Below are 14,330 nucleotides of genomic sequence, written 5' to 3' on the forward strand. Positions count from 1 at the left end.
TCATTTTATGCAGAGAAGAAAAGCACATAATGAATGCTTTTTCTTTTTTTTTTTCAAGTTGTTACAAACAAGTAATTAGTAGGCGTAGGAGTGGCTGTGTGGTAAATACCTTGCTTACCAGCCACATGGTTCCGGGTTCAGTCCCACTGTGTGGCACCTAGGCAAGCGTCTTCTACTATAGCCTCAGGCTGACCAAAGCCTTGTGAGTGGATTTGGTAGACGGAAACTGAAAGAAGCCCATCGTATATATGTATATAAATATATATATATGTATGTGTGTATTTGTGTGTCTGTATTTGTCCCCTCAACATCACTTGACAACCAATGCTGGTGTGTTTACGTTCCCGTAACTTAGCAGTTCGGCAAAAGAGACCGATAGAATAAGTACTGGGCTTACAAAGAATAAGTCCTGGGGTCGATTTGCTTGACTAAAGGCGGTGATCCAGCATGGCCACAGTCAAATGACTGAAACAAGTAAAAAAAAAAATTAATTCAAGCTAATATATTTTTCCTTAATCAGTGATCTCTAAATTTGCAGATGATCCAGTTTCAACATATTGTGCATTGTCAGTGCAGACACTGGGATTACACTGTCCTATGTCAGTTAAAGCAAAGAAAAACAAGGGTTTATGTTGTTTCCTTTTCAGAAAGAGAGAAAATGATGCAAAATGATAACATTGATACACTTGGATTAGAATAAAATTAAAGTGAATGATAGTTATTTTGCTGATAAAGCTGGGAGAAGTTAATCACATGTTCAAGTATTTCAGAAAATTTCCATTTATCTATTTTTCCTCTGTTGGCTTTAACCCACAACCCAAGAATGAATCAAAGAAGTCAGAGATTATTTGATTTGTGAAGTGTTGCAGGCTGACCATTTCTATGCCAAAATGCCCAATCTTCTGAAATCTGAAGTTTTTTCACTGTGAAACTTGAGACAGAAGTAAAACTTTAAATACATTGTTAAACAGAACAGGAGGAGACACATGGGATGGAAAGTTGCTGAAGAGGTTACAGGTGTGTGATGAAAAATTTCCAGATAATGGACATACAATAAGAACAGCAATAAATAAGTGAAGAATGAATATGTAGTGTGTGTGTTTATTTGTTTGTTCCCTCTCGTGCCATGTCTGGCTCATAAGGGCCGGTTTCCTGGTTTCCTTGGCGTATAGGTTCCCCACCTGAATGGGACACCAGTTCATCGCAGGTGAGCTGCAAGATGCAGGAGGAAAGAGTGAGAGAAAGTTGTGGCGAAAGAATCAGCAGAAGTTCGCCATTACCTTCTGCTGGAGCCACGTGGAGCTTAGGTGTTTCGCTCATAAACACACACATTGCCCGGTCTGAGATTTGAACCCTCGATCCCTTGACCGCGAGTCCGCTACTCTAGACACTAGGCCATATGCCTCCATGTGTGCTTATTTGACTAGAGAAAAATGACCATCCTAAAATATAACAATATTAAAACATATTCATATATCTAAAGCAGATATAATCTTACAATAGAATAATATTTGAAAGCTATAATCCACTCATGGGCATCAAACTACATTTTTGTTTTATTCATAAAAAATACCTGCCAGAATATATTTTTAACCTTGTTACCTTGATATATTTCTTTTATTGCCCACAAGGGGCAAAACATAGAGGAAACAAACAAGGACAGACAAAAGGATTAAGTCGATTACATCGACCCCAGTGTGAAACTGGTACTTTATTTATCGACCCTGAAAGGATGAAAGGCAAAGTCAACCTCGTTGGAATTTGAACTCAGAATGTAATGACAGATGAAATACCGCGAAGCATTTTGCCCAGCATGCTAATGATTCTGCCAGCTCACTGCCTTAAACCTATTTCTTTACTACCCACAAGGGGCTAAACACAGAGAGGACAAACAAGGACAGACAAACGGATTAAGTCGATTATATCGACCCGAGTGCATAACTAGTACTTATTTAATCGACCCCGAAAGGATGAAAGGCAAAGTCAACCTCGGCGGAATTTGAACTCAGAATGTAGCAGCAGACAAAATACTGCTAAGCATTTCACCCAGCATGCTAACGATACTGCCAGCTCGCCGCCTTAAACCTTGTTACCTTGATATTGAATGAAAACAGCTCATAAGTGTATAGAATTGGCTAATTTGCATAATGGTATGAGTTTGTCAACAACTAAGATATTACTGATAATTCAAAACATCATGAAAATATTTTTTTTAATTTGCATACTGAAGTGTATTTCATCATCGTCGTTTAACGTCCGTTCTCCATGCTAGCATGGGTTGGACGGTTCGACCGGGGTTCTGGGAAGCCAGAAGGCTGCACCAGGCTCCAGTCTAATCTGGCAATGTTTCTACAGCTGGATGCCCTTCCTAACGCCAACCACTCCGTGAGTGTATTTATACGTTTAAAACCTAAGTGGCCTTATTGTAGAATGAAGCTCAAGAAATTAAAGTTTCATTTGATGACAAAATAATAGATTTTCAGGGAAAAAAATGTAGTCTGACTGATATAAAAATATCGAAACTCTTTTATTCAACAACTATCAGCAAAGAAATCAAGAAATAATTTATGGCAATCCTATAATCTAAATGAAATTGTCATCAAAAGTATTCCAATTATATTAAAGGGTGACAATTTATTTGTAAATGAACATTTTTGAGAGGTAGTATAACTTTAATACATATAGGGAAATTATATCTGAGGTAAAAGAAAAAAGGAAAAAAGGACCCGAAATGAAATTATAGTAAACCGAATTTTTTTTAGTGGTTGAAACTATATTTCCTGTTGTAATCTTCAGAATACTGAAAGGAATTTAATGTATCAGATTAGCCAGAAAAGCTGGCATGAGATTGGCACCTTGATATCATTGATGGATTACAACAATCTTTTTAAACGATTTTTATCTTTCAATATGGGATTACATGGGAATGATATTCTAGATACAAACTAGTTACTAGAAACGCATAGCTGAGTGCGTGCAAAGGTTATAGCACACTATGAAATGGGTAATTAATTAAAACATTGAAATAAGAGATGAAACTATCTTTCTATTAAAGGAATATTTCTAGAATAGATTTTATTTTCCTACTTATTTAATGTTGGTTTCACATTTTGGCACAAGGCCAGCAATTTCTGGGGAGGGAGTTCATTGATTACATTGATCCAGTGTTCAACTGGTACTTAATTTATTGACCTTAAAATGATGAATGTTGACCTTGGTAGAATTTGAACTCAGAATGTAAAGAAGGAAAAAATACCTATTTCTTTACTACCCACAGAAGGGACAAACAAGGACAGACAAATGGATTAAGTCGATTATATCGACCCCAGTGCATAACTGGTACTTATTTAATCGACCCTGATAGGATGAAAGGCAAAGTCGACCTTGGCGGAATTTGAACTCAGAACGTAAGAACGGACGAAATACTGCTAAGCATTTTAGTTGCTGTGCTAACAATTCTGCCAGCTCGCCATTAAGCATTTTGCTTGGTATTCTAATGATTCTGCCAGCTTACTGTCTTCCTTTGTTATCTAATATTGGTTTTAAATTTTGGCACAAGGCCAGCAATTTTGGAGAAGAGAGTAAGTTGATTACATCAACCCCAGTGCTCAACTGGTACTTATTTTACCGATCCCAAAAGATGAAAGGCAAAGTTAACCTTGGTGGCATTTGAACTCAGAACGTAAAGATGAATGAAATGCTGCTAAGCACTTTGCCTGCTGTGCAAATGATTGTGCCAGCTTGCTGCCCTATCCTTCCTCTTCTTATTTAATATTAACAGAAAGTATGAGAGGTTGAGACAATCAAGATAGTAAAAAAATGCTAATCTTGTTGCTTTATTGTATCTAGTTCTCAGTTCAAATTTCTGTCAATTTTGTCTTTAATTCTTCCATAATTAACAAAATAATTAGCCACAATTATTAAAACTTTTGTCCAGTGGATAGTTAAAAAAAAAATCAGTTAGAAAAAGATAACTAAATATATTGAAGGCGAAAAAATTCCATCATTAAATTCCAAAGAAAGTGTAATTAAAAAAAATCAAATAAAGGCAATTCAATTTGAAAACTACGATGTAATATTATTTTCAAATTTAGGCACAAAGCCAGCAATTTTAGTGGGGGAGTAAAATCAATTACATTGACCCCAGTCTTGAACTGGTACTTATTTTTTCAACTCTGAAAAGCAAAATTGACCGTGGCAGAATTTGAACTCAGAACATAAAGACTAGCAAAATGCTGAAACTATAATATAATATTCAAATGAGTTTACATGTCACATCTTTTTTTTTACATGTCTTAACCCTTTCGTTACCAACCCAGCTGAAACCGGCTCTGGTTCTGAGTACAAATGTCTTGTTTTCATAAGTTTTAAATTAAAATCTTCCACCAAACTTTAGTCACAATTTATGTTCCCAACACTAGCTGAATGATAACTAAGTTATTTTACTAAATTCTTTGTTATATTTAAAGTAATTGAAAGAAACACAGAGCATCTCAAAATAAATACAGTAATGAAAGGGTTAAAGGAGGACATTTCTCAGTGCCTCTAAGACATTTCTCAGTGCCTCTAAGACTAGTGACAGGAAGAGAAGTTATAAAACCAGATTCCTGGCCCAAATGCTTATAACAAAGTACTCTACTTAAAGCACCCAAGGGCAAGGTATTAACATTTAATTGAGCAAGGGATTCAGTCTATCTACCATTGCTCCCTACTGAGCCTCAGTCATCTCTGGTGACATGACATTTCACTGGTCTATCAGAGCTCAAACTTGTGAACTCTCTTGTGAAAAGCTCTTTAGTTTCTTATTAGTATTTTAATTCAAGTAAATTGTAGTTAAGACACCCGTGCAAATTGTAGTTAAGACATCCGTGCCGGTGACACGTAAAAAGCACCATCCGAATGTGGCAGATGCCAGTGCCGCCTGACTGGCATCCATGTCGGTGACACGTAAAAGCACCAACTGATCGTGGCCACTTGCCAGCCTGCCCTGGCTCTTGTGCTGGTGGCACGTAAAAAACACCCTCTACACTCATGGAGTGGTTGGCATTAGGAAGGGCATCAAGCTGTAGAAACACTGCCAAATCAGACTGGAGCCTGGTGCAGCCTCCATGGCTTCCAGACCCCAGTCGAACCGTCCAACCCATGCTAGCATGGAAAACTGACGTTAAATGATGATGATGATGAAATAACAATGAAATATCAAGAAAAGAAAATAGCTAATATCATTAGAATGTCTATAGTAAAGTTCATTTACTGATAATAAAAAAGAAAAATGCCAGGTAAAGACTGGAAGTGGATAGTTTGAAATGTTATCTATGTAACTATTGAATAAATACTGAAGTAGTTATTTTTCATACATACCACATCATTGAATAAAGTTAGTAGATTTGAATCTCAGAATATTTACTTATAAAGCAGTTTTAAGCATTTTATTAAAGAACATCCCTGTTTTCTTTAAAACCTCAAATCTAATCAGTAAAAAATATTGCATTAAATAATGATAAAAAAAATGAAGTAACAGGCAGAAAGGATAATAGAATAGCCAGAAAATATGAAGTCAGTTAAGCAGTTGAGCAGAAAATTCCTGGAAGTATGAATAAGCTACTGTGAATGTTCAAGTAATAGTTATAATGTTACTGGAGGAAAATCTCAAAAGTTCAATATTTACTCAAAAATTTGATAAATGTCTTACTGACAAATTATTGATGTCACAGAAAAGATGAGATAAAGAATATTTCAAATGCAAAGAGAATATTTTCGATTTACAAACTACCTGTGCAATATTAGATGATTCAATTTTTATATTTTTGAGTCTAAAAATATATTGCCTGCCTAAAAACGACCCCATACCATCCTATACCAACCTAAATGTTGATTTAAGTACAAAGCAATGAAGTTATTAAGTTGCATTGCCTTCTCCAGGGTATTAGTTATGTAATACAATCAGGAAAAATCAGATTATAAAATCAATGTTGGAGACCAAAATAGTAAGAGTTTTCAGTTTTTGATTGAAAAAAAAAAAAATTACATCTGGCATGGTATTATAGAATAATCAAAAAAATAAAAAATAATAAGGTATGCTCTCATTTAATAAGCTATGAAATGAAAAAATGGGAAAAAAGAAATGAAAAGGAAGGCTAATGAATAAAGAACAATGTTTTACAATGTCACATTCTTTTTGTACATGTTAAAGTTATGTGAATCATTTCATCACTAAGGATAGAAAGCTCCTCGCTTGCAGGTGAAATTTCCCCTGCATTTGACATTGAGACTGCTCACTGACTCAGTACTTAAAAACTTATGTGAAGAAAAATGGGTGAAGCCTTAAGACTAAAAATTAATTCATAAAGAATGACAATCTTTATATCCTACCTAACATGGGTGTATTGTTAGAATGTTGTAATTACAGTAGTATTTGCCTTGAGAAATCTCAAACAGACATTTAGTGCTAAGAAGCACAAAGATGCTTTACATGAATTTGTAAAATTAAATAATTACTATTATTCTGAGCACAGATGCACCTCTACAGATTCTTATATACTTACAATTTACCTGTAATACTAAGAAGGTTTTCTACTCCTATGTTACATGGTGGAAATATCGGACTGTTTACTCTACTCTTTTACTCTTTTACTTGTTTCAGTCATTTGACTGTGGCCATGCTGGAGCACCGCCTTTAATCGAGCAACTCGACCCCGGGACTTATTTTTTGTAAGCCCAGTACTTATTCTATCGGTCTCTTTTTGCCGAAACGCTAAGTGATGAGGACATAAACACACCAGCATCGGTTGTCAAGCGATGTTGGGGGGACAAACACAGACAAACAAACATACATGCACACACATATATATATATATACATATATACGATGGGCTTCTTTCAGTTTCTATCTACCAAATCCACTCACAAGGCTTTGGTCGGCCCGGGGCTATAGTAGAAGATACTTGCCCAAGGTGCCACGCAGTGGGACTGAACCCTGGAACCATGTGGTTAGTAAACAAGCTACTTACCACACGAGTAAGTTTCTTGGTGAATTTAGTCAGTGATTTGTATTGGTTTCCGCTTTTATAATATATCTAAAATTCTAGGGAAGGCAAGAATATCTTACAACCCCATTACCCTCTATATATAAATCTGTGGCCTTGTCATTAAATAAAACAATACTGAGGGGAGGGTGGGCTTGATTTGATCTAAAAATGTCAGTTGAAGGCCATTTCTCTTTTCAAATCCCAGGACACGCTTAACACAGATTAACTAAAAACCAAGAGATGAGAGTTCTTAGATGTGAGTCAATCAAAATCTTTTAGGATATCTAATTTGCCATCTCATGAATATAAGCTTTTAAAACTTATTTAATTAGAGCAGAGTTGTACCCATTACAACTACAGGATTTCTTAGACATGCAAGCGGATGTGGATGATATTCAGATTAAATTGTTGGAGATGGAGGCATATGTGAGCTGAAATTAGTTCTAAAGAGTTAGTTGTGTGAAAAAGAATTAAAAAAGTCAGAATTTGTAGTGAACAAAGTACCTTATTTGTGGTGTGAAAGACACTTGTAGCAAATAACTTCCTTGAATCTACATCTTCCTATAAGTTCTCTCCTTAGTGTTCTCACCTTTTGCATTTGGAAATTTATGAGTAAACTGTGACTTTATTTACATAATTTACAATTGACAGATATTTGTCCTCATCTTGTTTGTTGTTAACACATTTCTGCTGATATACCCTCCAGCCTTCATCAGGTGTCTTGGGGAAATTTTGAGCCTGGGTTCTCATTCCTAAGGTATTTTTCAAGGTTGTTATTATTATTATTATTATTATTCAGGTCACTGCCTGGAATTGAACTTGGAATCTTGGGGGTTAGTAACCTGCACTCTTAACCACTACGCCATATGTCCGTGGGCAATTATGGAATGGATTTTAGCACTTATAAATCTAATATTCTCCTATCCTTCCTTAATACCGGTTCCCATATGCTGTTCATATCTGAACTCAGTCTACTTAGGAGGTTGTTGTGTCCTAGCATACGTACAGCTTCTTTTAGTTTTCGCATTTTCCAGTGGTATTCTCTGTCTATTATTTTAACTTCATCCCACCGAGGGAGGTGGTCTCCATTTTTTCATACAATATTAGCTATACCTGATTTATCAATATCTTCCCGTGTCACAGCTTTGCGATGTTCCTCTGCCCTTATTTTGAGGGGGCGGCATGTTTCACCTTTGTATAACATAATTCCTCATCTCTTAAATATAGAACTGTATTATCTAATCAGTACAGAGCCAATATTAGACTTCAGTGGAGACATATAGAGAAACTCTATATGTTTACTAACCCCAAGATTCCAAGTTTACTATGCTATATGGCCACGGGCATATAGCATAGTGGTTAAGAGCGCGGGCTACTAACTCCAAGATTCTGAGTTTGATTCCACGCAGTGACCTGAATAATAATATCGAAAAATACCTTAGGAATGAGAACCCAGGCTTGAAATTTCCCCAAGACACTTGATGAAGGCTGGAGGGTATATCAGCTGAAACGTGTTAACAACAAACAAGATGAGGACAAATATCTGTCGATTGTAAATAAGGTAAATAATGTACATAATTCCTCATTACTTAAATATAGAACTGTAAACTGTAACTTGTAACCTTTTTGTGTCAGACTCAGGTCAGGGCTGATTGCAGAGGAAAAGTTCCTCGTTCAGCCTGACCTCAGTTAAGAAAGATATACAACCCCAAATCGGCTCTCCCTCTTTGGTTGCTTGGCCTCTGGTTAAAGAGCATCTCTTCAAGTATAGCCTGTCATTTTATGACACCACAGCTCTTACATCTTCTACTTGTCTAGACTCTTTTACTCTTTCTTTCACCATAAATCCTCATAGCAGTCAACAGAAGATGCACTTAACTACCTGTGGACTGGATAACAAAACTACAAATAACCTGTGTACAACTACAACTATAAAAAGTGGTCTTCTACATTGTAACAATGACAATAATGATATAATAAAGGGCCTTTTCAACAAACTAACAATTAATATCTTTCGTCTCTCATTTATTTATACCATATCTCTGTTACAAAATATTAATGATGAAGGAGAATGCAATTTGGACAATGGAATCTGTGTGAAACTGGCTAATTCGGAGGAGCAGAAGCTATTGTAGTGGAGAAAGAAAGAATGGGAGATGGACTAACATGTTTTGGAGCAGTAGTTGTATTGTTTTGGTGAGTGAATTATTACCAATAAGCCAGATAGTCTAACTTATTTTATTTTTAATTTTCATTATTTATTTATTCATTTGTTTGTTTTTATATGAGTGGTCTGCTCTAGAATGTTTGTGTATATAACAGCTACAACATTCTGCACTGGGGTAGTAGTAGTCTTATATCAATTACACTTATATCAATAAGGTGGCGAGCTGGCAGAAATGTTAGTGCACCGGGTGAAATGCTTTGCGGTATTTCATCTGTCGTTACGTTCTGAGTTCAAATTCTGCTGAGGTCAACTTTGCCTTTCATCCTTTTGGGGTCGATAAATAAGTATCAGTTATGCACTGGGTTGATGTAATCGACTTAATCCCTTTGTCTGTCCTTGTTTGTCCCCTCTATGTTTAGCCTCTTGTGGGTAGTAAAGAAATCTATATCAATTACACTTGTACTTTGAAGAGAGCAGGTATCAAACTAGGGCTAAAATATTTTCTGGCTTTAATGAGGATGCCTTTGTTATTCAGTTTTGGCTTGCAGTTGGGGTGAAACATCAAATTGTAGGGTCTAGTATTTATAGAGAGTGTAGGGTTTTAAACATATTAATACTCTTCACTTTTCTTTGTGGCTTAGTGGTTAGGGTGTTGGATTCATGATTGTAAAGTTGTGGGTTCAACTGCTCAACTGGGAGATGCATCGTGTTCTTGAGCAAAATGCTTCATTTCACGTTACTCCAGTTTGATCAGTGGGCAAAAATGAGTAATCCTGTAATGGACTGACATCAGGAAACTGGCTCCATGAGTCAACATAGCCCAGAAAGGAAGGAACTTACTTTTCTTAGCATGTCTATTGTTAAGAATCTATTCTTGACATGTGTAATGATTGTTTTGGAGCATTTGAAGAAGACTTGGTTATCATACATCCATTAAAAGATGCCTTTAGCATTTCTGTTCATAGAAATAAGGTGGGTAGCTCCAGTGTGAAGCAATTTGATTGTTCGTGAATGTCCCCTGGATGTGGAAAATTAAGGAAGTGTGAAGGGTGGTTAGAAGTAACAACATGCAGGACTTTAATACAGAGAAGGAAGCTTGTGGAGATAAGGTTGAAATACGAGGCACACGAGGGTTGCTGATGTTGGTTGTATTGAACTCCATGTCACATCCCACGACGGTGTGATCTGACAGGACACTTTTGATGTAACAGATGCTTGATGGAGAGGCTATTTGGGAAATTTAACTTGAAGTATTTTGTGCTAGTCACATTCGAAGCTTTTATTGATAAGAAAGGAAATGATATAACTTAATAAGAAGCCAGCTGCGTTGATGATTACTGAATAAGGAAAAGGAACTCAAAATGTTAAAAATATAATCGTCTATGTCTCCAGAATATCTGTTGTTGATATGTATGTATCCTAACATGCAGAAAAGTGGTTTAAAAGGGACTTGTGTATTAACAGAAAACATCTACAGTTTAAGAATTTAGATAGGGAGTGACAGAATTTATGAAATTCAGACATTACCTATGATTAGATTAAATATTTGTGATTAAAACTGCTTGAATCAATATACTTGCATATGTGTTTACAATCGTATCATGTCCAGATAAGTAAGTGAAATTCGGATGCAGATGCATGGTTACATGGATATATATGTAACGGCAGAATTTTGGATCTGTAAACAATTGTAACGGTCGAAATCGATTTGTAAACAATATTAAGAATTGTCGTAGTTAGCAACAGTTGTGACGATAATTATTTGTTGTTATAACTGTATGTCGTAAGATGTGAAAGATGAACAATGCATGAAGTTTAAAGAAAGTAATTTATTTACCGTTACGTTACAATACCTTGCCTCGGCGGGCAGGTTTTGATACATCCAAAAGCATGCGAAGTAAAGTTTGTGTATGTGTCCTCTTCATTGTTTAGTAGTAATTGCTGAGTCAAATAGAATGATGTTGTAAGAGAACATAATTAGAGCTAGTGAGAGTTGTAGGGTGTCGGACGTTGCTGACAGTAAACTTCATTTCTCCCTCTGACCAAAGTTCTAGCTGGTCAGCCAGACTTCGTTCTCACTGAGTTATCACCTCAGTGACCAACTGATTTTTGCTTGGGATGTGCTGGCTTATATAACTATCTAGAAGGATAGATATATCATTGAGAACAATAGATTTAGTTGGTGATCTTGTTATCTCTATGCTAGCTTTTGGTGAAGTAGAAGAAGTTAGAAAGGGTCAAGTAGTGAAGACATTATTTCGGCCTAGCTAAAGGCATCTGGAAAACGTAAAAACTGCTGTCAGAGAAAAACCATTGTTCCATCGTGGGAAAAGTTCTGTCGCAGTGTTAATTTACATTTGGCTATGATGGATCGAATCCACTTCATGCATGCACGATTCACTACATATACATTATAAACATACATGGTATACATAATAATTACAAGTATACGAGCAGGAAATTATTCACATACATTTTTATTTTTATAAGCGTCCACAAACGCAACACATACATATAAATGATAGCACATGAAATTAACGAATTCCACTGTATATTTATACACACAATAATAATTATACATAAAAAAAGAATACAAATTCAACAGGAAATGTTTAAAAGGTTACTTAAAAACTCCCCGCTTTTTTTCTGCTTGAAAAGATACTTCTTTGGCTAATCTCCAAACTCAACATAACATACTTAAAGTGAAATATAACAGAGGGTCTTAAATCATTTGTCACCACCGACTTTCTCTCTCTCTCTCTCTCTCTCTCTCTCTCTCTCTCTCTCTCTCTCTCTACATGAATATGCAATATGATATTTCCTTCTGAAAAGGAGTTCAGTCATATGTCAATTAAGAACACACTATTCAATTTCAATTTTGGAATTAGTGAAAATACATGCTTGGATAATCAAAATTCCGTGCTAACTAATAAATAATTAATGCAGAAATAGGATTTTTACTCAAGAAATTGAATTTCGACTTAATTACTTCGAAGCCATTCTTAGCGTTACTAATAAAGCATTTTTTGTTTTGTTTTAAATTCAAAGTTTCAAAAGAATTTTGAGTTCAGATCAATAATTTTGGATTACCATTAACCAGAGTGAATGCCTTCATTTCATCGATCAATACTTTTCCTTGACCATATTTCACATATTTAATAAGTTTGGCTATTTGTTCAAGGTTCTTGTCATTGGAGATATTTGCCCAGCAGAAATAAACCCCTTGTCAAGAGGAAGCTTCAATGATGTCACTCAATCTCCTAGTAATAACTGCTAAACCTTCCCATATTTGCACCCCATAGTATTAGAAAAGTGAAGAACACACTTATTTCTTTATTGCCCACAAGGGGCCAAACATAAAGGGGACAAACAAGGACAGACAAAGGGATTAAGTCGATTACATCGACCCCAGTGCGTAACTGGTACTTAATTTATCGACCCCGAAAGGATGAAAGGCAAAGTCGAACTTGGCGGAATTTGAACTCAGAACGTAACGGCAGACGAAATATCGCTTAGCATTTCGCCCTGCGTGCTAACGTTTCTGTCAGCTCGCCGCCTTAAGAAGAACACACTTGATAAAGTCTGAAAAAGATGGAACGGTCATAGATGGAACGTCTTTGGTGATACGAATGCTTCCTCAAAGTTCGCCTGGTGATAAACAAACAACCTGCTACAAATCCCCACGAATCAGAAAGTAAAGTCTTTATGCTGTCGCTCTATCTATAAGAAATAATCCCTCGAATCACTTCAAATATAATAAAGTTCCAGATACACTGCTTGAATAAAAGATGGGTTTGTTACAGATGGAATGATTTTGATCACAAGTCTGCTCAACAATGTTTGTATAATGCATCCTCGATGTCAATGGAATTAGAATAAAAGAATCAGATTTTAAGATTGGGTTAAAAGACAACATCAATTTCTATAGTTCCTTCTCGAGCCATACCTGGCTCATAAGGGCCGGTTTCCCGGCTTCTTGGCATATAGGTTCTCCACCTGGACGGGACACCGGTCCGTCGCAGGTTAGCTGCTAGATGCAGGAGGAAAGAGTGAGAGAAAGTTGTGGTGAAAGAGTCAGCAGAAGTTCGCCATTACCTTCTGCCGGAGTCGCGTGGAGTTTAGGCGTTTCACTCATAAACACACACATCGCCCGGTCTGAGATTCGAACCCTCGATCCCTCGACCGCGAGTCCGCTGCTCTAACTACTAGGCCATGTGCCTCCACTGTCGGTCAAGGTTGACTAAGTGGCTGCATCTATATCTTTTATTCATTACTTATTTCATTCACTGGACTGTGGCCATACTGAGGCCTTGCCTTAAAAGGTTTAATCGAACAAATCGAACCCAATGACTTGGCACTTATTTTAAAGTCTCTTTTGCCGGACCGATAAGTTACAGGGCGTAAACAAACCAACGCAGGTTATCAAGCAGTGGTAGAGGACAAACAGAAGCACACATTGATATACATATACATGCGCACACGACGGGCTTCATTCGGTTTCCGTCTACCAAATCCACTCACAAAGTTTTGGTCGGTCTGAGGCTATAGTAGAAGACACTTTCCCAAAGTACCGTGCAGTGAGACTGAACTCATGGCCATATAGATGGGAAGCAAGCTTCTTAATCACACATCCACACCTGTGTAAGCCTTGCTTTGTTTTGTTTTTAGGACTGGCAGTTTCCCTTACACAGTAGTCATTCCTCTCTGCACCACTGATGTTGTACAGGGAAAAGGCTCCCGCTTTCGCTGAGTTCCAGTGAAATCGCAAGCATGGCTGTTAGAAGAGATACTGTAAGGCAGGCACTTTTTTTATGATCTCGAAAGGATGAGAAGCAAAATTGACCTCAGCGGCATCTGAACTCAAAACGCAGAAATTCAAAACAAATACCATGTGGCTTTCTATCTAACTTGTTAACGATTCTGCAAATTCTTCAGCCTTAACAACTTAGTGAACAATAGAAATACATAATTGATCAGCAACGTGGGAAAAAACCCCCAAACCATATCAATAATTTGATGAATGGATCCACTTGAAGCCAGGTGCTAGAAACCTGTACAATTTTAATGACATTGCTGGCGTATTATAAAATACATGCCTCCTTATAATGAAAAATCACCATATCAATGCCCACTAT

General features: G+C 36.6%; 1 protein-coding gene across 1 annotated transcript in view; it reads right to left on the minus strand.

The window, feature by feature from the left end:
- LOC115232457 (deoxyribonuclease gamma-like) overlaps window positions 1-14,330 on the minus strand; it is a 105,773-nt gene that overhangs the window by 10,660 nt on the left and 80,783 nt on the right. The gene's annotated exons all lie outside the window — the stretch shown is intronic.

Source organism: Octopus sinensis, linkage group LG2 (assembly GCF_006345805.1).
Source record: "Octopus sinensis linkage group LG2, ASM634580v1, whole genome shotgun sequence".
NCBI classification, from domain to species: Eukaryota; Metazoa; Mollusca; class Cephalopoda; order Octopoda; family Octopodidae; genus Octopus; species Octopus sinensis.